Raw genomic sequence first — 25,774 nt, forward strand, 5'->3', positions numbered from 1 at the left:
TTTTGAATGTAAGGCATTCCTATTCATATACAAAGGAAATTATACTGAAATGTGAATATTCCTGGGCATGAAGTATTCTTTTGTTTGCATGCAAACTTTCTAATGAAACATCCTTGATATCTTACTGACTATGTGACAAGTGAAAAATTCGGTTCACAGCTAGCATATCCTGCTGATACTTTAGTACCTCCAACAGCCTAGCAACTCTGACCCAAATGTAAATTTGCTTTTAGTATCTACTGTCATTTTGCCTCCTAGTTACACTTTATTACAAAACCAAGAAAATGAGCTGTTAAATATTCTGACATTAAAATTGGATTACCCTCCCTCCCCGCTTCCCCCCCAGCCCAGCAATAACCCTCTGTTTCCTGGGCAGGCAGTTTCACCAGAGGAGGTGCAAGCAGCTGTGAGAGTGTAGGTCTGCATTACCAAAATGAACAGCTCCTGCCTACTGTTTTAGCAAGCAAGCAGGCAACAAGGCTGGAGAACTACTGCAAGCTAAAATAACTCTCTGTGTCTTTCACAATTTCTTTATTTGCTTGTTTGTTTAATTTGGACCCATTTCCCAAACAAGTCTGCCATGTGCTCCAGTAACCAGTTGAGCTGGCACAACTGACAGACACTCTCTCTGAGATTGTTTCCTCTGAATTGCAGCTTATACTCTGCTGAGATCAACCGGGAAGAAAGGTGGTAGTGAATCCCAGACGATTCTCTGTCTCAATCCAGCCGTGCTCATCAGTCAAAATCAAATGAAGCCTAATGGGGCATGTGCTTCCCTTAGCTGAGCAAGCCCTCATGCACTTCTACAGAAAGGAGTATTATATCCAAGGGCTTTGCTTGTTTATTAATGATGATTATCTGGAGGTATATTTGCTACAGACCCTGAAGGAAATTTTTTTGTCTGTAATGTGCTGCAGTGATTGCTGTAGAAGCTTAACTGTAAACTATGAGATCAGTTGTGCTGGGCAAAGTCTCAGAAGTGCAGAATGATTGAGAAGAGTGACTGTCAAGCATGTCAAGAGAGTCGGTGTTTTAGCAGCTGTAAAAGAATTGGGAACCAGGTCTGCTTGGTCAGCTGAGGATACCAAAACTGGGAATCACCCTGGTAAGCTACGGGCATGCACAAATGATTCAGTGTTTGGTTTCTTAGGTGAGCCATCATGTTGTCTCAAGTCTCATTGTTATGGATACAGGTTCTGATTTTTGTCCTTGCTCATGTGTGAACAGACTGGAAACTTTCTTCCCAAAGACTGTCAGCCTTTAGGCACTTTCTATTAACTGGTAATATAGACAGATAATACTAAATAAAGCAATTGCATTTATTTATTTAACCAAAACACACTAAATTTTACATGGCAGATAATAGATTGTCCTTAAGCATTTTTTAAATACAATAATAAAAAAGACAATAAAGTTGCTTTAATATCTTCAACAATATCACTGGTTCTATATCCTCCTGGATGATTACTGATAGCATTATTAAAGTACCCAGTGGTTGTTCTTTAGGGACCATTCAGTGTTTCTTAACAAATCTTAAAGCTTGGTTTGTATAGTATGTAAGGGTAGAGTCTTCCTGAGGCACAAAGACCTTATTGGTTTAGAGAAGCAAAAATTGCAGAATTGGACCAACATAATAGTCCATTTCTACATCTTCCATCAATATATGCTTGTGCATGTGAAGGAAGAGAGAGTGCGAGAAAAGAGAAAGAGTTATGTCTATGATTTCCTAAAATTTAGAAATGATATTTCAGTTTGTGGTGATCCCACAGAGTGTTCTGGCAAAACTCCCTCAGATTTAATTTGAAGTTTAAAGATTATCTCTACATCTCCTAAATCCCTCTGTTTGCATTGTTCATGTTTATGTCTTACAAAAAAATAATGAAGAAATCTTAGCAAACTCATCCTCTTTAACTTCTTAAGTGAAGTCTTTATTCCTACTATACTAAACCAAATTGTACTGAACTAAACTATTGTATTGGGTTTGCATGACAAGGTTTTGGTAGCAGGGGGCCTACAAGGGCAGTTTCTGTGAGAAGATGCCAGAAGCGTCCCCCATATCCAACAAAGCCAGTGCCAGCCAGGTCCAAGATGGACCCACCGCTGGCCAAGGCTGAACCAATCAGCGACAGTGGCAGCACCTCTGGGATAACATATTTAAGAAGGGGAAAAAAGTTGCTGCACAACAGCAACTGCAGCCAGACAGAGGAGTGAGAATATGTGAGCAAAACAACTCTGCAGACACCAAGATCAGTGAAGAAGAAAGGGGAGAGGTTCTCCAGGTGCCGGAGCAGAGATTCCCCTGCAGCCCATGGAGGTCCACGGTGGAGCAGATATCCACCTGCAGCCCGTGGAGGACCCCATGCCAGAGCAGGTGGATGCCCGAAGGAGGCTGTGACCCTGTGGGAAGCCCACGCTGCAGCAGGCTCCTGCCAAGACCTGTGGCCCCATGGAGAGAGAGGAGCCTACTCTGGAACAGGTTTGCTGGCAGGACTTGTGACCCCGTGGGGGACCCACGTGGGAGCAGTCTGTTCCTGAAGGACTGCACCCCATGGAAAGGACCCGTGCTGGAGCAGTTTGTGAAGGACTGCAGCCTGTGGGAAGGCCTCACATTGGAGAAGTTCATGGAGGACTGTCTTCTGTGGGAGGGACCCCACGCTGAAGCAGGGAAAGAGTGTGAGGAAGAAGGAGCCGGCAGAGACAATGTGTGATGAACTGACTGCAACCCCCATTGCCCATCCCCCTGTGTCGTTCAGGGGAAGGAGGTAGAGAAAATCAGGAGTGAAGTTGGGCCCAGGAAGAAGGGAGGGGTGGGGGAAAGGTGTTTTTAAGATTTAGTTTTATTTCTCATTATCCTACTCTGATTTTGATTTGTAATAAATTAATTTTCCCCAAGTCGAGTCTGTTTTGCTCATGATGGTAATTGGTGAATGATCTGTCCCTGTCTTTATCTCGAGCCATGATCCTTTCATTATATTTTCTCTCCCCTGTCCAGCTGAGGAGGGGGAATGAGAGAGCAGCTTTGGTGGGCACCTGGCATCCAGCCAAGGTTAACCCACCAAAGCTATATCCAGATACATTATTTCCTTATTGCATAAAGGCCAATTCTCCTTGTTATCATCTAGGTTTTGAGTTACAGAGCTGGAAGCATAGTAAAAAACAGTAGTGTTCATGACTGTTCAGTTAAACAAAAATGAATTTGCTTTGACAAGTTTGAAGCAGAGAAAGCATTAGGATGACTTTGTCTACATAGTGCTGATGTGGGAACAGCAGCAACAGTTTATTATTAAGCAGTGTGGTCCTCTTCTTCAGTTATGACTTTACAGTTCTTCTCATTTCATATCTAGCCTGTTCTCCCTGCTGCTCCATACCAACGACTCTTTCTTTTCTGTAACAGGCACATTTACAGTTCCCTGAGTTCCTCCTGGGCCCTCAGGTTATCATGGCCTCGTGTCCAATTTCATTTTCTTGAACACCATTCTCCCTAAGCACAGTGTCACTGCAGATAAAGTAGACAAAAGAGAAAAAACTGTGAAACAGGCAAATCAACCTAAATGGAAAACTTCTATATTCAGTGTACCTTGCTAAACAACACCAGGCTATACTGGTTGGCAGCTGTCTTAGATGTGAGACTAATAAAGGCAGGGTGTTTGACAAATTTTGGAGAAGATGAAAGGAAATGAAATTCCGTGACATAATCCAGCTGGAGCTCTGTTCTTGTCATGACTCTGTGGCACTGTCCTTCAGCACGGTCGTAACTGTGATAACAGAGATGTAAAGTGCCTATAATAGACTTGCATGAAAGTACGTCTCTGGCTAACTAGAAGTACAAAATTCTGAAACAAAACTTAGGAAAACGTAGTTAATTGTAGAAATTAATAAAACTGACACTAATGTAATCTTCTTGTATCAATAATTCTTCTGGGTCTCACATTTCAGTTATTTGAAATACATTTGGCAACTTTGACTTTTCACATTGTAGCAAGAAGACAAACAAATTTAGAGAGCTGTATTAACAAACGTATCTTTTATATCTGTATATTTGTTCAAATAAGCAGACTATCTTTCTGTCCTAGTGGAGATAACGAGTCTTGCATAGGTCTTCTAGAAACATAACACATTACATTGAAGCATCTATGATTCTGAAGGGCTCAGTTTGATTGCCAGTCTTCTGTTACTATGAGTTGGGTTTTTTTTTCAAATGTTCTTGGATGGTTTTGCCTTCTTTCATTCAGAATGCAGATGCCAAGAGAGTTTGATGGCCACTTCTGCCTAATGCAATGATGACAAGAGCCATATTGCTGTATTTACAATAGAGTATATTTATTATTTGAAGCCCAACTTGCCAATTGCACATATCAAATTTTCTTACTAGTTTTTATATGAAATGGAAGCACTCAACTTTGTTTAAGTGAATAGAGGAGCCTTTTTCTGTTTAATGGAGAGGACAAACTTAAATTCCTTTACAGACAGCCCTTATGTTATAACTTCTAAATAATTTATTCATTGTGCATCAAAAGTGAATACATCTGAGGAGAGTCATTTACAGTGACAAGATATGTAAAGTAGTATCAATGCCCATATAAACTTTCAATAGCTAACATCCTATCCATTACTGGAATGAGAGATAAGAGAGGGAAAAAGGAAAGAATAAAACCTTGAAATCTTTGGAAAAGAGCTATAAACTGACTCAGCCTCTGTGTGAAATGATTATTGGATTAACAGCTTAATATTGACTTTAGTCCTCTTTTTTTATTATTCCTGGAACTCAACTCTATGATGTCACACTGCTTTCTATAACAAAATGTAAACATACACATCACTGTGTGTCATTTAAACAACACTGAAATAACCTCATGTTTATATGACTTTCTAGAGTTTTTCACATAAACTGAAAATAATTCAATCTTACTGTTCAGAGCTGTGACCATAGAAAACACTGGTGAAACACTGGAATAAGCTGCCCAGGGAAGTGGTGGAGTCACCATCACTGGAGGTGTTCAAAGAATGTGTGGACGAGGCATTGTGGGACATGGTTTAATGGGCATGGTGGTGTTGGGTTGATGGTTGGACTTGATGACCTTACAGGTCTTTTCCAACCTTAGTGATTCTGTGATTCTGTGAAATATGACCAGTTGATTTTTTTTCCCCCAGAATAGATGAGGTGAGCTAAGTTATTGCCTTTCAAATAAATGCAAAGCAAAATAATTCACTAAAGATGTCTACACAATTATTAATACGTTTTTTGTTATAGATTACGTGAAGTTCATGGAAAGACTTGTTAGTAGAAAACTGAAAAAATTGCTTCTAGTTGCTTTACTATCACAGTGCTAACTATTTAAATTACAATGTCATGAAACAGAACTGGTGAATTGTTGGTAAAAGGTACTTTAGCTCTTCTCTTTAAGGGAAAGATAAAATTGTATTTACTACAAAGAGTAGAAAGGCATTGAAATGTTTTCCTGAATTGTGTTCTCTGATGATTAGACTTTCTTAAAATGTGTGTTCTGTTTCCCACTTACCCATTTATTTAGTAGATTTGTTATTCATGGACTACACTTAGAATGTAGTCCATATAGAACAAAGAAGTTTAGGATTAAAAACTCTGCAAAGAAAATGACATTATCAGCTGGTAGGGAATTCAGATATTCAATACTTACTGTTTTCTGGACCTGATCTAACCCACACAGAAGCCTATGGAATTGCTACCTCTGATTTCAGTGGTGTTTTAGATGATATTCTGAGTTTAAAATGTAGAGATGATCCTGTCATAATGACTGTCACATGTGGGAAGAATTTGAACATGAAAGAAACATGTTTTTTTGCATAGAGGGAGCTTACGGTTTCCTTCTACAAAGTTGCATAGACTGCTGAGATACAAAGAAATATAATGTCATATTAGGTTTATATAAGCACTGGTCATTTTGGGAAAGTTAATACTCAGCTATTGCCTTCCCATTTACAAGGGACTTTCTCCATGTTTTTATTGTTTTTACTGTTGAAAGTGTAATTAATTTAGTTTTAATTTAAAATTTATTTTAATTTAAAACTTCAGGAAAAACATCAAACCAAAAATATGCGTTTTCCTAAAGCTTGTGCTGTCTTAATAAATTGTCTATTTAACAATGCAGTTTTAGGCATAAGATTTGTAAGTCCATAGAGAATGTTAAGAAAATTCACCTGTTCTGGAAGTTGGAGATTTTCTTCTGTTTTAGAGAAGATGACAAAATAAGAAAAAACAAATTTTCTATTTATAAGAAAGAAATCACAGAAAGAGTGTGAGCGCCAAATGACTACAGACCAAATTTTCCTCTCTTACTGCATTTAAAGCCTTTCTGAATATTTCCATGATAAAATACTTAGTTTGTCTGGGCGATGTAAAGAGAAAAGGAACTGCTGGACAGATTTAATGACAAACTTATCCTTATGTACTTAGTTGTTTTCAGGCTGAAGTGAAGTTAAAGGAAAAACATCCGTAGTACAGTAATGGGTTGAGCATTTGCTGCCTTGTCAATTAGGCTTGTAGATGATTAATTATGTCTATATGTAGAACCTTTAAAATATTTGACTGATGCACATTGTTAAAAGGTTATACAACCATTTAGTAAAAGATTTGGCATATGTATGGGCACAACACCAGTTCAAAATCTAGTCGAATGGTCTCAGAAGGATCTGGACAATCTTCCAAAAATGCTGTATGTTTAGCGGCATCAATTTTAATGCAAGTGAGGTTCAGACACACTAGTGTGTCCCAGAATACTTTATATGAATTACTGACGGGTCCTGTATGGATACTGCTAGCCTTTTATTTAGAGTTTTGTTTTGTGGGTGGAAAGTACTTGAGCTTGGCTTGCCAAAATGGAATTTTACACCTAAAGGAAAAAAAAAAAGGTACTAAACACTTTTCTTAGAAATGCGTTGGAGACTTTTGAGGTAAGCTATAGAAAGTACTAGAGTAAAACAAGGAAACATTTATGAATCCCAATTTAAATACATACATGAAATTCACAGGGAAGGAAATAAATGCAACAATACACATTTAATTTCAACTTTTTAGCAATAATCAATCACATAACATTTGTAACTCATAACGCTTTAAAGTGCTGTACAATGAAAGAATTCACATTGTTAGCTTTACAGCAGAGAAGAGCAGGGAGATTAATTGTCAGCAATTCGCTCTAAATTACACATGCAATTGAAAGCACACCTATGAATAGAGCTAAGATGTTCTGAGGAGTAATCCCCTGGCCAAACTAGCATTAACACACTTTATTATCTACCTGGAGGCATCAGCTGATAAATCTTTCCAATGACAGAGTAGTAAGTGAGAGCCCAGATGGGAATAGTCTTTATCACTTTTATCACTTCTATTGCTTTTATCACTTTTATCACTTTAAGGCTGCTTTTCTCTAAGGTGAGAGTCATCAAAATCCAAAGTCCTGAGAACCTGAGAAATGTGAGACAAGCAGAGGCATTACAATACCGCCACTAGACTGTTTTGAAGTCACAATGGAGGCACTTGCAATGCCAACTGTGTGGTGACGGTGGCTGGCTGCTTTTTTTTTTTATGGCCACAGGTTTCACATCCAGGAACTTCTATTACTTTTCACCTTCTTCCTTCAATTTGCAAATCTCTTGCACACTCTCCCTTCAAGAAAGGGAACCAACTAAAGGTTGAAGTGTTTGGAGCAGATAGATAGGATATAGTGATAGAAACAAATATGGGAAAAAAGAGGGACAGTTACAATAAGAAAAACTCTTCACTTTGAGAATTATGCTTTCTTCTACATTTTAACTATTAATGATATTGCATAAGATTTTATAAAACCTGAAATAGCACACTTTCAGCTCCTCATACAGAAAACAAGTAAGATATTTGGTATAAAACACTGTTGTTACTACTTTCCATTTTAAAACTTTCAAACTTTCTTATTTTAAGCTACTGGGTGAAATACATTTTTAATGTACACTTCTGATTCTGTGATGCAAGATCATGACTCCTCGTTTGGGGCTGCAAATGTTTATAATTTAGCTTTTTAAGCCTGGAGATAGTACATATCATAGACAGAAAACATTTTGTTGAAATAAATATGCTTGATGTGCAAGGAATAAGTATTAAATAAGCATTTAGATTCTTCCAGGAGGGTACTGAGATGTCTAATCATCTCATGCTACTTAACTTTAAATTTGTTCTAACCTTTCCAACTGATACTGAATATATATCTCTTTTAGTCCTGCACTTCGGTCACAACAACCCCATGCCACGCTACAGGCTTGGGGACGAGTGGCTGGAAAGCTGCCCTGCAGAAAAGGACCTGGGGGTGTTGGTTGACAGCCGGCTGAATATGAGCCAGCAGTGTGCCCAGGTGGCCAAGAAGGCCAATGGCATCCTGGCCTGTATCAGAAACAGTGTGGCCAGCAGGAGCAGGGAAGTGATTTTGCCCCTGTACTCGGCGCTGGTGAGGATGCACGTCAAATACTGTGTTCAGTTTTGGGCCCCTCACTACAGGAAAGACATTGAGGTGCTGGAGTGTGTCCAGAGAAGGGCGACGAAGCTGGTGAGGGGTCTGGAGCACAAGCCTTATGAGGAGCGGCTGAGGGAACTGGGGTTGTTCTGTCTGGAGAAGAGGAGGCTGAGGGGAGACCTTATCGCTCTCTACAATTACCTGAAAGAGGGTTGCAGAGAGGTGGGTGTTGGTCTCTTCTCCCAAGTGACAAGTGATAGGACAAGAGGAAATGGCCTCAGGTGGCATCAGGGGAGGTTTAGATTGGATATTATGAAAAAATTCTTTACTGACAGAGTGGTGAAGCCTTGGAACAGACTGCCCAGGGAGGTGGTGGAGTCACCATCAGTGGAAGTGTTCAAGGAACGTGTGGACGTGGCATTGTGGGACACGGTTTAATGGGCATGGTGGTGTTGGGTTGATGTTTGGACTTGATGATCTTACAGGTCTTTTCCAACCGTAGTGATTCTGTGATTCTGTGACTCTGAGATAGCGATAATTAATAAAGTTTATTGAATAAAACAAAAAGATAAAAGTAGAGACCTCTGCCTGCTCTAAGTTAAAATAAGAATGGATAACAATAAAAAAAAATGTGATGATCCAAAAATAAACCAAATTGTCTTATCTAAGAATGCATAGAAATAAATGTCCCTGCTTAGCTTATTCCCTTTCTAATGAAGAATATCTATTAAATAGATTGCAAGTAGAAAAAGCAAAGAAACAAACAAAAAATGTTCACTTGGCTTTTCTAACTTCCCTTAAAAGGATAAAACTGCACTGTAAATTAAGCACATGAAGAGAAATGTAAACTGACTAAATTACTGGAAATGTCCATTTGATAAACATCAATATAGTAATTTAAATCAGAGATTTGTCTGTCTTGTTAATTAAAACCAAATAACATTTTCTCTCTCCAAACTGTTTGGAGTAAAAAAGAAAAAAGTCTGAACTATCTTATTTTTCAATGACTACATCTTTCAATGCTTGCTAATAATATTAAAAACTGCAAAAATTAGGATCAGTTTGTGACCCATTATTTTTTAATGGATTAGCTCATGAAACATAAAGTAAAAGGGATGAGTTACACCCACTGAGGTATTTAGATTCCTATATATGCTTAAGTTACAGTAATACATCTGTGGATCTGTGTCTAAACTCAGAAGATTAGAAGTGCTAATACCCTTGCCAGTGCTAACATGCATTGCTTCTCAGAATGCATTACTGAGTTCCAGATCATGTTGTTTTCATTCAGAGTTTTCTTTCAAGGGAGTCTACTAGGAAACATTGGAAATTACTCTTAGAGAAGCATTTTAGTTAAGTGTAACAATGTTGAATGCTTTTGTTTCATCCTTTTCTTTTGTTTCTGCCCTTTCTCTTTCTTTCTCCTAATTTTCTTTTGCAAGTTGTGGACCTAATGAGTGTAAAACCAAAAGAACTTTGGATCATGTTGTTCCATCTTATAACAAGCTTGTTAAAGTTGTTTTTTAGCTTGAGGTAAACAAAAAGTTCAATGCTGTGCAGTTATTGAAAGATTAATATTTAGACCATTAAAGCAGAACCCTGAAGATTTAGCATTTCCCATTGGGTGCATTAAATATAATTTTTTAATGCATTAATCATATTGCTAGCTGCTGGCATGATTAAAATCTTCCCCATTGTCCCTTATAACTCATAAAACTTTTCAGTGGGAAAGAATGCATTTCAAAGTTTACACCCTGAATGGAAAGACAAGGCGTCTGTATTTCATCCACTCCATGTGTAGTCTGAGATATTGGCAGACTGAGATAATGTCAGCAACTAAACATAAAGGATAAGAGTGCTCGTGTGTGTCAGTGAGAGAGAGAAATAATTTATGTTTAACTATTTTTTTAAAAGAGTTCATCTGCGAATCCAAGGCTTATAGGAAGTACCAGTAGAGCAGAAAACCCCATTTACACATAGAACATATATATAGCATCTTCTTTAAGCTACTTAGTGTTTCCCTGAAGATATTCAGGAGTAAGTGTCTGGTAGTCATTTAATCAAGGATCAGTGTCAGTGAGTTGTCAGAGACCTGGAATTTTTTTTTTTTTTTTTTGCCTGGGGCTGAATATGCCCAAAGTTTATTCAACAGTTGAGCTGTGGCTCATGAACTGATTCCCTAAAAGTTATTAATAGTTGACCTTTAAAAATGCTGAGGTCTCAGTTTGACTTCTCACTTTTGTCTATAAGTAGTTTGAATTTTACAGTCTTCTGGAAATGTTTTAAAAGGCGTGTGGACTGACATCTAGGAGATGGAAAGTACGTGAGCTCATTAATAGTTGAGAAATGAGAAGCAATGGAGGAAATAGATACTGAAATAGCTAATTATTTGTGCAGGAAATAAATGCAATTAACTGTAATCCAGTGATCAAGGAGAAAATCAATAGAACAATGGATGAACTGAACAATCACGTAATAAAAGACTAAGGTAAACAAACAGACAATTTGGAGTATATATACCACAAACCACATTAGCTAATTAATTAGTCAGGTAGTAGATACATTAGGTGAATGATCAAGAAATTAATCTATTCATTAAGCAATAAGCTAGTTAGAGGTCCATGCAGTTAAATAAACAGAAAATACTGAGTTCAAAGAAAAATATCTGAAGGAGCCATACAATTAGAAGCAGGCTAAAGGGCGAGTCAAAATGCCAATACTGGACAAAACCATCCAGGAAAGGAAGGCTGATGTAAAAGATGCACGGCAGTGATGGGCAGTATGGACAGGATGCCAGGTTCAGCAAGCATGCAGGTGAGCTCTTTCCTGTTAGAGAGCACTGCTGCTGTGATCACTGACATTAACAGGCCGTGTTTAGAAATAAGAAGCCACATCCTTATTTCTAGGACATTTGCTATTGCCAGGAGTAAATATATGACATGATCAGAGGGAGCTTGCCATGAAGTGATGAACAATGATCTGACTACTGTGATATGAATGTTCTGTAACATTACGTTTGAAATGTGGAAGAGATTTCTCGAGTTTTCTTCCAACCCTAGTATCTCTGAAAAGTTCAATATTCTACTTTGTATTCCAATAAAGTAAAGAGAAGTTGATAGGACTTGCTCTTTCTTGAACACTTTACTTCAATGCACCACTGCTTTTCCCATTGTGTGTATACAATGTCTTCAAATGTACATGGAGGTATAATACCAAGCACTGAAGGCATGTGCTGATTGGTTTAAAATTTAACCAGTTTAAATCATGATATTTGGAATATATTTTTTCTGAAGAGAGCCAAAATTCAAAAGTTTTTGCTTTTATGGTACTTTAATTGTACTAAGCAACAAAAAGCCTGGTAAGCATCTCGATAATCTCTGTAGGGATAGTCACTGTTTTAAAAGACAAAGCAGTCAGAATAGTTCTTGTTCGTCTTTCAGGTTTATCAAAGGATTCTTAACATCAGGTAAAGATGTGCCTTTAAAAGAATAAAGAACCTGATGCTTTCTTCAGAAAAACCTCAGTAGCAGATAATCAGGACTTTCTCAGCTAAAGACATATTTCATCATAGTAAATTTGACTGTATTGGTAGGTCTCTTAAGAACACTGAAAGGCAAAGTTCATAACAAGAATTAATGAGTTGATGGTGAAATCCCGCAGTTCTCAGCTTTGAGCCATTCTGCAACAACCCTCTAAGTTGTGCACAGATAAGGGAGTTTGAATAACCTCTGAGCATTTAATTTTTTTTTCTAAGCTGTACAGATCTCTTACTGAAACCCTGTTTTTTGACGTGGAACATCTAAAAGAGGTGAATGCTTTTTTGGAAACAGAGAAACACATGAAGTGGATTCTTTGCTATGTAATCTTTAAAATTAAAATGTAAAATTTTATGGTATTATCTAGACAGTTCTGTTATTTGGTTTAATGGCTTAAAAAGATTAGATAGTAATTCAACGCAATCTCAACGCAATGTTTTGGTGTTCTAGACAGATGACTGTAAGATAGGTAGATAGTTCAACTTTACAGTACAATAAAGCATAGCTGTATAACACATACCAACAAATGCCTTATTTTCTTACTGTGACTCCATATGACCATGAGTAATCTCATTATCTGCTTTGTATGCAATAAATTAAATGTTTGGCAGTTTCTGTGCATGTTGCTTTTGACTGAGAAATGATAATGTATTCCTCTGAATGAACTAAAAATGTACGCTTTTTTCCTTTTTGCTGTTGCATACTTTTTTGAGAGGGAGGTTGAATGTCACTTCCCTATTTATGAGATTAAAATGTTTCTAACTTTGCTCACAGAAACAGAGCTTACTAGGACGAGATACAATTGGGAAGTCTCATAGTTAGCAGTAAAACCACTAATTAGTAAAAACACTAATTAGAATAGAATATTAATTAGTAAAACCACTTTACCACTTTACCATTAGTAAAACCACTAATAATTTTATCTAACATTATAGCTTCTTAAAAACTTAACTATGGTAGCTGGGATACTGTTAAGGGCAAGAAGTGGTGACAATTCTGGTAACACTTCGCAGAACACTCTCATGTATAGATTATCCAAAAGAGACTTAATTTAAGAGAAAGAAATATCAAAAACTAAACATCTAGTAAGTGAAACTGTACTCTGTTTTGGTGTCATAGAACAGAAGTTGTGAATAATTGTGGTAGAAATGAACATTTTACCCATTATACTCAAAAAGTTCTTAACTAATTTTTTGGCAGATAAGATGCCAACACTGCATAACCATGTAGCTATTGGGTTTAGTTAAAAAAAACCAAACAAACCAACAACATTGCTTTGTAAAGACAATCTCTGCTTCTATAATTCACTCTGATCTTTCTGGCAGAAAGCTTCTGAGAAAGTTGTGGATAAGCAGCTGTAGAGTTCTTTCATTTTGCTTTAGATCTGGGTGTGAAATAAAAATTAGTTTGCACACGCTGATTGAAGATTTCTCATATTGTAGGATGCCAGATAACCATGCTGATTCTCTTACAGCTGTCAACAGCTTTTTGGAGTTCATTAACCAGGAGCTTTTGTCGAGATAACTTTCATCTTTGAAGGGGGTGAACTGACATTGGCTTGCATGTCACTGCTTTTTCTTCTCTGTGCAGCTGCAGTTGGCAACGTTATTCAATTACTCTCCAACACTCAAGGATTTCACAGTTCTGTTTCTTTGGTGTCTTCTATGAGAGAGGACAGGATTTAGGCCACCCAAAGGCCACTCTCCAGCCCTCAGATTGTGAATCAGTAATGGCTGGAGAGTGCACAAAGAGGACATGTATCCAGAGGCCTGTGGATTCCTCAAAATGAAGACTGTTGCCAGGCCTGTTCAGGCAGAGTGTTTGCAGTCTGCCCATATGTTGGGGACATGTGAGGGAGACAGAGAATAGCGTCAGGGATCACGTTTTCAGGGCAGGATAGATGGCTTCTTTGAATTTGCTTGAGCTGTAGCCACCTTGCTGAGAAATGCTAAGGAAAACGTTGAAAGTGACAACTCCTTCCAAATGATCCATGATATAATCACGTTGTTCAGTCCTTGTGCCATCATGCATTTTCAAAGGCAACATTGGTTTCTGTTCTTGTCTGTGATCTTTATCATCTCAGTTCATTTTACCTTTTATGACTGTTTGCAGGTTTTCACTAGAGCTTTCCAAACTTGCCATTGGTTTTATAAAATTCACTTCATCTCTAGGCACTTTTCAAAGTCAATTTGAAATGCCCTTTTTCTACAGGTGTTTTTTTTCTTCTAATTTTTTTATTAAAGAAATACATTGTTGAAACTTGAAATATTTTTATGCTGGAACAAAGCACCAAATCACAAATAGGTTCTGTTATGCATTGCTCCCAAATGCACTGAGATAACTAGTTAACTTTGCTGGAAATTTGTCTTTACTGGTTTTAGCCATAGAGTTTTTAAAATCTTCCTATACATGTAGATTCTTTGGGAATATTGTTACCTAATTATTTATTTGTAAAATGTGAACACATTCCCATGCAATTATTTCTTTGTCTTTAGGTTTAATCCCCACATTCAGTGAATGACGATGAATGCCATAAGACACATTTTGGAGAATTCAAAGCTAGAATGAAATTTTTTTAAACTATGAGTCTGAAAAATGTTGAGGATCACAAACCACCACATAAAGTGAGTCATCCTTGGTTTATATCAACAAGACCTGGCAGATACAGTATGTAAACTAGTTTATGAAAATGTATGAATGTGTTGCAGGTTGCTCCCTTGGGAATATTATTGGTTAATTTTTTCATTAATAGAATTCTGCTGGAAGATATAATGGATGTTGATGCAATATCTCCTGTTTCTTCCATTCCAGCAGGTACTGAGGGAATGTAAAGATCAGAAGCAAAATGTTTCACATCCTCTTTTTCCTCCTGTCAGAACTGTTTTCCTCTAAACCTTATTAATACAAAGGAAATCAATGCAGAGGCTTCATGTGAAAGTCTGAAGAAACCTTTGCACATTTGAACAGTGAAGGAGGAATCCAGGGAGCCTGATTGCATTTTTTTCATAGACAGTGGGATAAATGCACTGTCACTATAAAATGTAAATCTTTCCATGGAAAAACAGTTTTCCAAAAATGGTATTTCCCAGGCAGCTTTGTTTCAAATATTGCATAATCTGAAGATGTTGGTCCCTTTTGGTTTTGGTCAAATGCAGGGCAGCTGCAAGCATTCATTTTACATTTCTGAGAATAGTTGTGATGGTTATTTTCTAGCCAGCTAGTATAAGGCAAGTTCATCTTCCTTGTGAATTTAACACCTCCCCTCTCACGTGCGCATACTCATTGCATGGAGTCAGCAACACATACCTACATAAAACACGTGTTATGTAAATTATTGCCATTTGGGAATCCCTCTCCATTTAACGTGAAAATAGTCAGTTTTGATGTGTTTTCTGTCTCTATTATAGTAAAGAAGAAGCTTTTCTTCCATCATCCCACATCAAATGAGCAAGCGCCTTACAATAGGAAAATGTCTAAATTGTTACTAAAATTTATGTAGTGCAGAGAGAGCTTCAAAAGGTTGTAAGAAAATAACTGATAGTTGTTCTGAAGCACTGCATTACTACATCATTGTAGTTTTGGTTAGTTTTGTTGTTTTTTCTTGCATGGGAAATAAATATATTTTAGAAATAGAAAGAAAACCTGTATTAATGTAAGAGAGCACTTCTGCTTTTGTCATTCCCATTTAAAGAATAATAACATCGAAGAGGGATATTTTTTAAGATATAAATGTTTATTACCCTTCACAGTACTGATATTTCTATTACAGGTAAGAGTGTATTACTAGCATTATGTAAAGTAGTGATTCTTTCACATTCAAAATATCATAAATGATTTGTTATTTATCACAAGAAAAATAAATTGAAGCTGAAATACTAGAGCCACTTTGGTTTCAAAAATGTCATTATAATGATTGGCAGGAATGGAGAGGGGACAAAATAAGCTAACTTGCTTTGTCAAACAAAAAAATGCAGAATGGAATATCACTGATCTGTATGAATATATTGTTATGGCAAGTGTTTGAAGCAAAGAAAATATGTAGACACACCAACAAATCAGCATAAATTTTCAGTGAATAGATTTAGGTTGGAAATTAAGGGAAGTTTCTAGCAATCAGTAGAGTGAGGATCTGGAACAGCCTGGGGAAATTCAAAGGAGCTGCAGGAGCTAGAAACCTAGCTGATTTTAAGATAATGCTCCATATATTCTGTAGGTGACTACATGAGCTATTTATTTATAATAAGCAGGGTGATCAGTTCAGTGACCCAAGACATTTTTTCTCATTTGAAGGTTATTAGTCATGTAACAGCTGACCTGTTTTTTCGAAGACCCCCTACAAATCCATTATCTAAGTCCACACATTACTGTGGTAAGCAGGGATGCTGTAAGACTGAAATGAAGCAGTGAAATTGGATAGAAATTTAAATCACTTTTATATAAGGTACCGTCTCTAAGGTATGTTTTATTTTGAAGAACATTTTTCTGGTTTTACAGGACATGTATTTTTTAAATCAGAAAGGTCACTTTCAAAATCTGTTTAGGATTGTTTATTAATTTGCATTTCAAATCTGCTGCATTTTTTACCAATGTATGACACTTCTAGTTTCAAGGGTTTGTAAAAAAATCCTGGGTACTATACTATCTTAAAATAAAAATGGTCTTTAATTGTAGAATGGAAAGCTACCTATTTTTTAAAACTTATTTACTATAACCTGATATGTAATAATGTTGAGATCAATTTAATCTCATTTTTTGTTCTGGCAGAGTTTTCAAAATGTAATTTCTTAAGGACCTTTTACTTTCATGAAGAAAATTAATCTGAATCACAGAGACAGGCTAATTGCAATGAAACTTGCAGATACCTTTGATCTGACATGTAGTGTATTATTAATAATAATCCTTTTCCCCTCATTAAAAAAGATAAAAATGAGCATATTGCATATAATTTAACATTCATTTTCAGGACCAGTATCATGTATTGCCTCTTTGATTCAAGCTTGCTTGTTTTCTTTTTGACCAGAAAAAAAAAAAAAAAGGATAGAAATGAAGAAGCTAAAAAGATAATTTTCTTTAAATTAAAAGACAAGATGTTAATGGTCTCAACTAAGTGTTCTCAGCAGGGAGCTTTGTAACTAGAACTTTCATTATTGAAGAAGCATTTTAAATATTCAGGCTACTAGGGTAAATGAATAAGCCAAGACTGCAGAAACTGCTTTAGAATGGTGGTTTACAGTCAATAATATGCATCCCAGCAATTATTTACTGCCTTGAGTATCTAAGAGGCACTCTTTCTTCCCTCTTTTGATTTCCTATAATCTGGAGCACAAGCAAAATATACTTATCAGGAATGTCTTAATATTAGAACTTAAATTTTCTGTTTATCTGTATCTCCATAAAAATCTAGATTTTTGAATGAAAAATAAATATTTTATTTTAAATTTTCACTCCAAATTTTAAAATTTTAAAATCAGTCAGCTCGAGATTGGAGATGTCTCGCTGAAGCTGTGGTACAATTGCTCCTGTTACAAGGAAACTAGAAATGTCAATGATGTCATGAAAAAGTCAGGAAATAAAGAACAAACATACACTAATATTCTGTATTATAATTAGGCAATTAGTTCCATGAAATGCTATATAGTATATAAAAATGTAAATCTTTTTATCACATTTAAATGCTTCTTTTGTATTTCATTATCCTGATGCAGTAAATTAATTATCTGTCATGTGAAAATGTTTATTTTCAATCACATTTAATCTGTTCTCTGTTATTTTTACTGAGTATCACCTATTTCTTCTTTATTAAAAAACTTGAGTCCAGCTAACTTTATTCCTGCTATTCATATGCTATTATATATCACCTTCTATTATTTTCATTTGATTGTTCTGCAAAATCCATTTCCAGGACAGTTTTTAGTTCAGCTCTTTTTTGCAGTTGGGCTGTTCTAGAAAAAGATTCCATTTGTTTAAAATGAAGGGAGGGGCACTCCAAACTCCTCTCTGTCAGTCAAAGTGATTTTAGCCAAAGCTTTAAATAAATTAAATAAAATCTGAAAAGCTGGTCTATTGCCTCATCTGACAGAGGTCATGGGATGTGATCTTCAAGCTCCATCTGAGGTCCTTACGGTTCTGTTTCCTGAGATTCTTTCCTAGTGGTTGCTGACTTCAAATTAGGGATGAGGTGTCTGTGTGTCAGATCAACAAGTCTGTGACTGTGCATGTGGGAGGGATGTAGATATACTATGCCAGTATGCCTACAAGAGTTTGTAAAATCATGTATATTTCCTTTAGGCTTTAATTTCTTCTTCTGAACATACTCCAAAAAGTAAACATGTTCTATGTAGTAGATAAAAGTAAAAAACCACCTTCTTTTACGTAATGACATCATTATAAGCATGTCTTAATTTGTTGGTATAGACTTTCCAGTTTCTTGAAGTTTTCTGAAACCTTAAGTATAAATGTCTGTTAAAAAAAAATAAAGATCCTCTAGGGACATTTGGCTTATTTAAGCCTCACATTTATACATATCTCTTATATAATTATGGTGTTCGATGCTAGCTCATTTTTTGGCTAAAAGAATGTCTCCAACAATATTAACTATGTTTTCCAAAAGAAGATAGTTCTTTATACACCCTGCATGCATTAATTCCTTCCATTGTTCTAGCAGTACAACTTGGGTCCTATAGATAGTGTTGACCCTTAAAATATCGCAGTCCACTTTATCTTAGAAATTGGTGAACTTCATAGGTAGTAGTCAATTTTTGGTTCCCAAGCTTCAGCGTTATAGCACCTTTCATTGGACAAGCACATGCTTTTACTGATTTGAACATAGCCTGGTAAAGTCTTCTGTTGGTTTGAACATGTTTTTTTCCATGCTTCTAACCTCTCTTCATTTCTGCCTGAGTGCATGTGAGCTTGCACCTTCCATCTTTTTTCCTGGAGGCTCCACTATTACTCTTACAGCAGCAGTCACATCTCCAGCTAATTTTTTGAAGATAATTTAAGTGAAGATTTAGTAGTACTTTTTGTCACTTTTATCCATCCTTTCTTTTTCACACAATCTGAGGAGCATTTAGAGGAATCATATGAACTTGTGGTCTTTGTGAAATAGGCCACTTCAGCTATTATTGTTTTATTCTCTATGAGTTGGTAACTATTATTTTTTTTGGCAAGTCATACTATTTTCCTCCTTTCAAAACTGATGGCAGTGATCTGAAGTCTTCATAAGAATCTCAGAAAGAACAAAGATTTTAGTTTCTGATGGGGTTCTGTTCAAATCCTGCAGATATTCTTTATGTATATTTTATAACAGACATTCTGTATTTCTAATATTTTCATTGTGTGTATGAGCCAGCATGAGCCCTTTTAAATGGCCTTGAACCAACTCAGCCTAGTATAATTTGATCACATGTTTATGTTCAGGCAAAATTTTGAGTAAGACTGGGTTTACACATCAGAAAATATAGTATTTTTTTCACTAAATGAGATTGGGATGTATGGTATTACAGAACAATGTATTTTCACTGCTTTGGGGCAATGTACTACTGCAGCATAGAACTTTGGGATTTGAATTGAAAACACAAGTGTGGATCATCTTTTTTTTAGTATTCCAGAAAGCAACATTTTTATTCATTTTAAACCAATGTTACAGACTACTAAACCTGAATTTGTCCTTTCATGTGGAAGCACCATTCTGCTCTGTTAATCCAATGGTAAAGCAGCAGGCTTAGAGGGCTTTACATCTGTGCTCTTTTGTTACTTTCAATAAGTGTCCAGTATGATGCAGTGATTCTGTTTCCATTTTCTAAATTGGTCGATTGACTTTTATTGCTGTAGCACAACCTGCTCGAACAAAAACTAGCAAAACTTTCCACTCCTAAGTTTTCCCATTTGTGTCTCTCCAGACTTACTAGCTTCAGTCTTTTTACAGTTCAGGCTTTGTCAGTCAAGTGAATAATTATGAATCCTTTTTCATGCTCCACTGAAGTAATAGGTTCATTCTGTAGCTACTGTAGGATATGATTGTGCAGACTTGTTTGTCTCTTGGCCTCTTGCATGCGTTTGGTCATCTCTCGAAATTACTCATAGAAAGGAGACCCTGCTGTATAGGGAGGAAAGGCAGCTTTTGATCTTGAAAATCAACTTTCTGGTCTCTTCTGTTTTATTGCTTGCACAGTTGACCTTCTCCAGAGAAATAAAAATAAATGAATTTCAGACAAAAACTCTAATTGAGGACTACTGATACAAGACTGCAAGCTTCCTAAAAGAAAACTTTAATAAATCAAAGACTTGTAATCCAGGAGTCCAATTCAGTACAGGTCTATTTCTTTAAGAATTCTTTATAGGTGAAGATTTTTTTTTGAGCCAGACTGCTCTGTTGGGTGTAATAGCTTGTAAGTACTAAGTACAATAGAGGCCTTTGGTAAACACTTCTTCACAGACAAATTCTCCTTGCTCCCCAAACATTATTCTTAAATTCTTAAATTAAACAAGGTATGCCTGTTTGAAAGGTTGTAGCCACATGTGTTTCTCTGAAGGTAAAATTGAAGTGGCATACAGGGTACATGACAGTTGGCTTTGACATAGTGGTAATTTCCTTGAATTCTTGACATGCTCTTTCTACTTTATTTCCACTTCATGTTAGTTTCTGTTAGGGAAATACTTCTTTTTGTTTTGTTTTGTTTTGTTTTCTTTATTAAAGACATAATGCAGGTTCTAAAAAGACTCGCTCAGAGTGGATGTTAACAGAACACATTATTATGCTTGAAATACACAAATAATGTTAAAACAATATTTGAAATCTAAATCTTTGCCATCTTCATTGATATGCTTCTAATACTTTATGTTACCCTCGAGAAACTCAAGGCAGCTACAGCAACAACCTAAGTTATTTCAATAAAAGTATGCACTTACAGAACAACACAAAATGTTTAAAAATTTTAATCCCTGATAACTTCAATTCATGACATTGAGATTGGGTATATTGGCACAAAAGATTATTTTTGAAATTTTAATCTGTATCCTAGGTGGTTTTTTTACCTCCCTCCAGTTTTCATATTCATCTGTTGGTGGAGGTTGATGCAGCTTCATTTTTGTGTGGCTACTCTCTCCTGCTGCTCTTAATGGCTGCATCAAACTGACCTGTAAATGAATGCTGTGCTAGTCCACTTTTTCCAGAGTTTAAATTTCGAAACTGTGCATCTTGTCTGGGCTTTAATGTTTCATGTCTCCAGGTTTCCTTTCAACGCAAGCAGGATGCATAGGAAAGTTGGAAGGAATCATGATATGCATGAGGCATGTGTGGATGTGGAAGTCTTCCAGACCCTCTGCCGTGACCTACTCTGAAATTATGCTATTGAGAACAAAGGGAGGTAAACCTTCCAGAGAATGATTACCTAACTCAAAGAATGTGACATTCTTTGAGTAGATGTTTTAGAAATAGAGTTTTGCTCGGCTTCTTTAGTATGGATTATAACAGGATTTGTGAGCTACCTTTTACACGTAAGACATGGGCATGGGAGCTGTTCTCTTACAGGGACTGGTGTACTCAACTGAGGTGAGGAAGTGCAAACTAGATTTTCTACTTTTGCTGAACAGTGACATGAAGCAATAATTTGCATAATTAGATTTACAGTGTTTTGCAAGTGTGTGTTCATTCTGAGTCAAAGAGATTTGCTTTATTTGTGTCATTGCAAGGTGAACTTTAAGTCTTATCGTGAAATTTTTGTATTCATGACAGTTCCTTTAGGGTAGTGCCTATAATACCACTACATAATGTTCATACTACAGAAAGAGGGTGTATGGCACAGATGTCTCTGTCTCTAGCTTCCTTGAAAGGTACCAAGGAATCACACTGACCCAAGAATACCATCAAAGAGATGGTGTCTCTGTGGGCTTGGTCTTGATGCCACTTTAAGCTGTGGACTATCCAGTTATCTGGAGTGGGCCTGATAATTTTCCCACAAAACTTTATTGAAAAGGAAATTTAGCATTAGCTTCCTTTCAAAACCTTCCAAACCCTCCGTGTCTCCCCTTTAGCAAAGAAACAGTGTCTCTGGAAATCCTTCAACTGCAAGGAATATTATCTGAGTATTTCTTGTAACAACTAAGCAATCTGGAATGGACTTATTACGTCCTCCTTTACTCTGTACACTCATGAAATGACCATGCTCCATCAGGCATACAAAGCTTCTCCATTTTCATTAATATAGATCTTTATGCACAGTTTAGTGGAATTTGTAAAGCAAATTCCCTCTCCCACAGTAGCTGTTCAGCATTCAGTCATATGCTCCATATCTTTAATTATTTATAACCCACCACGATTTGTTCTTTGAGTATAGGAACTTTAACAGACCTGTGTCCACTTAATTAAATACAATTAAGCATTATACTTCATGGAGAAATCAAGGATACAGCAGAGCAGGTTAAAACTTATTTCTATAAAATGTGGGTTATGAGTTTTACCCATAACATGGATTGTTTCTATAAAAAGTCTTTAGAGTTATGCCTCTGGTGAAAAAAAAAAAAAGAATGCTGATTATATCGATTTTATCAGCAGCTTGTTATTACTAAAAAAGTACATGACAGCCAAGTTCATGCTTTTGAAGTAATGTGTTCTCCCCTCTAAAAACAGTGATCTGATTCAGCAATTAGATCAGTTGGCTGCTAGAATCTGCATGTTTCCCAAACAAGACCTTCGTGGTCAAAGATGATTAAAAAGTCTTTTTAAATTATAATAATCAATCACAAATCAATAACATGCACTATTTGATATCAAAATAAGCTTTTGAATGTGAAAAGAAAATTATGTAAAGTTGGTAAGTAATGACGAGAACAGTTCTAATGTAGATAAGTTTTGAATAGTCTTTAGATCAGTAAAAGATGTTATAATTTCAGAATTATCTGAGGATTGCTACGACACTCTTCTGGACATCTATTAGTTTGCAGACCATGGTCTGGGACATGGACAAATAGATTAAACTACTTTTAAAATAAGTATTTACCTATGCAAAAGGCGACTGTTTTCTTGAGAACAGTAATGTTATCACTGAAAGCGCAAAGAACTTGCAGGTACTTTGCAGCAGGGTGAAGATTGTTTAAACAATTTGAAGATCTTTTAATTACGTCTACGGAAGAGGCAACATATTCTTCACTAAAATGTAATTTAATGAAGCTAAAACATAGGAATGTTTGATAGAATTCTGCAGCTTATAAAATATAATTTTAATGATATCCCTGAAGTTTTATGAAACATATTCCGCAGTCAGAGAGCCATATTTCTAGCTGTTGTGCCATTTGAATATTTGAACATGAGCAAAAATTATAGCAGTTTTTGCCAGCTTATCTTTGAATGTGTTTCCAGTCATTCTACATTAATATCGTATAAACTAGAAAAGATATTACTTTTCACCAAAGAAATAAAATATTATGATTTAGAATTTTTGGTTTTGTTTCAGAGAATGACTGAAAAAGAGCCAAATTCCCAGAGTATTCCTGCCACTTAGAGTAGATGTCATTGTTGATAAAGTCAGCAGGCATTTCGCTTATATGTAGAAATTTCACAGATAGCTATTCGCTTCCTTGTTAAAAAAGGAATCTAAACCCAATCTAAGTTTTACTTATTTAGCAGTTGTCCAAAAATTCTGCATGCCACTGAGTTTCCTTTGTGTTATTTAAAAAATTTCTAAGAATTTTGAATATTATATTTCTTTTTTAATACACAGATTAAGAAGTCCAATATTTAGTAGCTCAGTTTTGACAACCATGACATGGCAAACACCTGACATGGTGAATACATTACATTGGACCTCTGACCAGACCATGACAAATGATCAAGTTAAATTAGTTTAAGTATTGGTGATTGAAGCTTTCCTATTTTACTTGATATTGTAAAGATATAAGACTTACAGTAAAAAAGACCGGGGAGATGTGCAGTAGAAGTTGGAAATACCCTGACAACAGTTTGTGTATATGTGGATATTATTGCAACTTCATTCAGAAAAGTTTTTGTTTTCTTGTTAAGTAATACCTGCATTTTTTAATATTATTTTGAACTTAACAAATTTCAACAAGAATAGTTATTTTGTTTAAATCCTCTGAAGAAAAGTTGTACTTCTGAAACAAATTGAAAACTGAAATGCTTTAGCTACAAACCCCTCCATTGAGAATTGCAACTGTTTCCTGGGATGTGTGCGTCTTTTGTGGAATGTTTCATGGTCTGCTTTCAAATACAGAATGAGCCTCAAGTTCAAAGAAACACTCTTGAGGTATGCATGGCTCCATTTGCTGCCTGCCTGTAGACTGAAGGATAATTTGGGTCCATTTTCCAGATGGTTCTCAAAGGAGTTGGGAAAGGAGGTCTCTGTAGAGTGCAGACAGTTATCCCAGCACACCATATTACATTAAAATGCAAACAGACTGACATGCTGTGTCACCTATGGTGCGACTTCTTCATCAACAGCTACAGGCTACATCACATTAACTGTATGTCTACAACAAATAAAGAAAGATACTGCTGAGTGAGATTTCATCAGATTTCATGCATCACAGAAGGGGAGTTCACGTTCTGCTACTGCTTCTGGTTTGCTGGTGCTAGTCCTTAATAATGTTAGGTCAGGACCTTCTTTTCTGTTGTTTTAATCTCTCAACTTTCCTATACCACCAGTCACTTTTTATAAGCTCCTAAGTAATATACAAAACTAATTTATTCTACCCATTCAGGGCTTCATAACATTCATCACAGACATTTGACCCTCACTTCATAAGTCTTACAGTAACCTTCAGAGCTGCTTCAATCTAGTTTGTGTTATCATTAAAATAAGTTCAAGAAAAACAATACATTCTTGGTCACAAGGTTAGTTATTCACTGATTCCTCTCTACCAACTTATCTGGCCAGATATTTCAGGGGGAAGTTTGCAGTTTCTTGTATGTTGTAGCAACTTTCAGGAAACTTTCACAGAAGATGCCCTTTTTTCCCAACTTAATTTCCCACTTAGTGCTACATGACACTCAAATGCAATGTTCCGCTAAAGGCTGCAGAATATGGATACGGATTTTCAACTGTCATGGCTCCTAGGAAATGTAATTTCATTCTCTCATAACCGTATCTACCTCTGTGAGGCCACGTCTATTTAAGCTGTATCTTCTATGATGCAGCTGTTAGCTCTTGAACCAAAGTTTCCTGAAAGTTGCGTGTCTAATGGTAGTACTCTCCTGTACCTTTTAGAATAGAATGGAGTGGAATAGAATGGAATGGAATGGAATGGAATGGAATAGAATTAGAATAGAATAGAATAGAATAGAATAGAATAGAATAGAATAGAATAGAATAGAATATTTTTAGTTGGAAGTGACCTACAATGATCATCTAGTCCAACTGCCAATTTGGCTTCCATTTAATCTTATACTTCTCTGTATTTAATAGCAAGGGATTTTTTTATACACATATTATATATATATGTATTTATATATGTGAAATTATTTAGTATATGTATACATTGTGGAATGGTGTCCTGGTTCATTTAAGCATCTAGGCTTGTGTTCAAATTTTGTTGACTTAGCATTAAGATTATGGGGTAAAAATGTAAAAAGGACCTCAAATGCTTATTTTTCATGCATGGATGAATGAACTACATATAACCATTAAAGCTACAATAGCTCTGGATGGAGGAGTGGTGGATATGAACAGACAGACAGCAGTACTCGTAACTTTTATGAATAAACTTTAGTGAGCAAACTCATATCCAGACTCTTTCAGAAATGTACGAAGCCGAGACATC

Source organism: Gavia stellata, chromosome 1 (genome assembly GCF_030936135.1).
Source record: "Gavia stellata isolate bGavSte3 chromosome 1, bGavSte3.hap2, whole genome shotgun sequence".
Classification (NCBI taxonomy): Eukaryota; Metazoa; Chordata; class Aves; order Gaviiformes; family Gaviidae; genus Gavia; species Gavia stellata.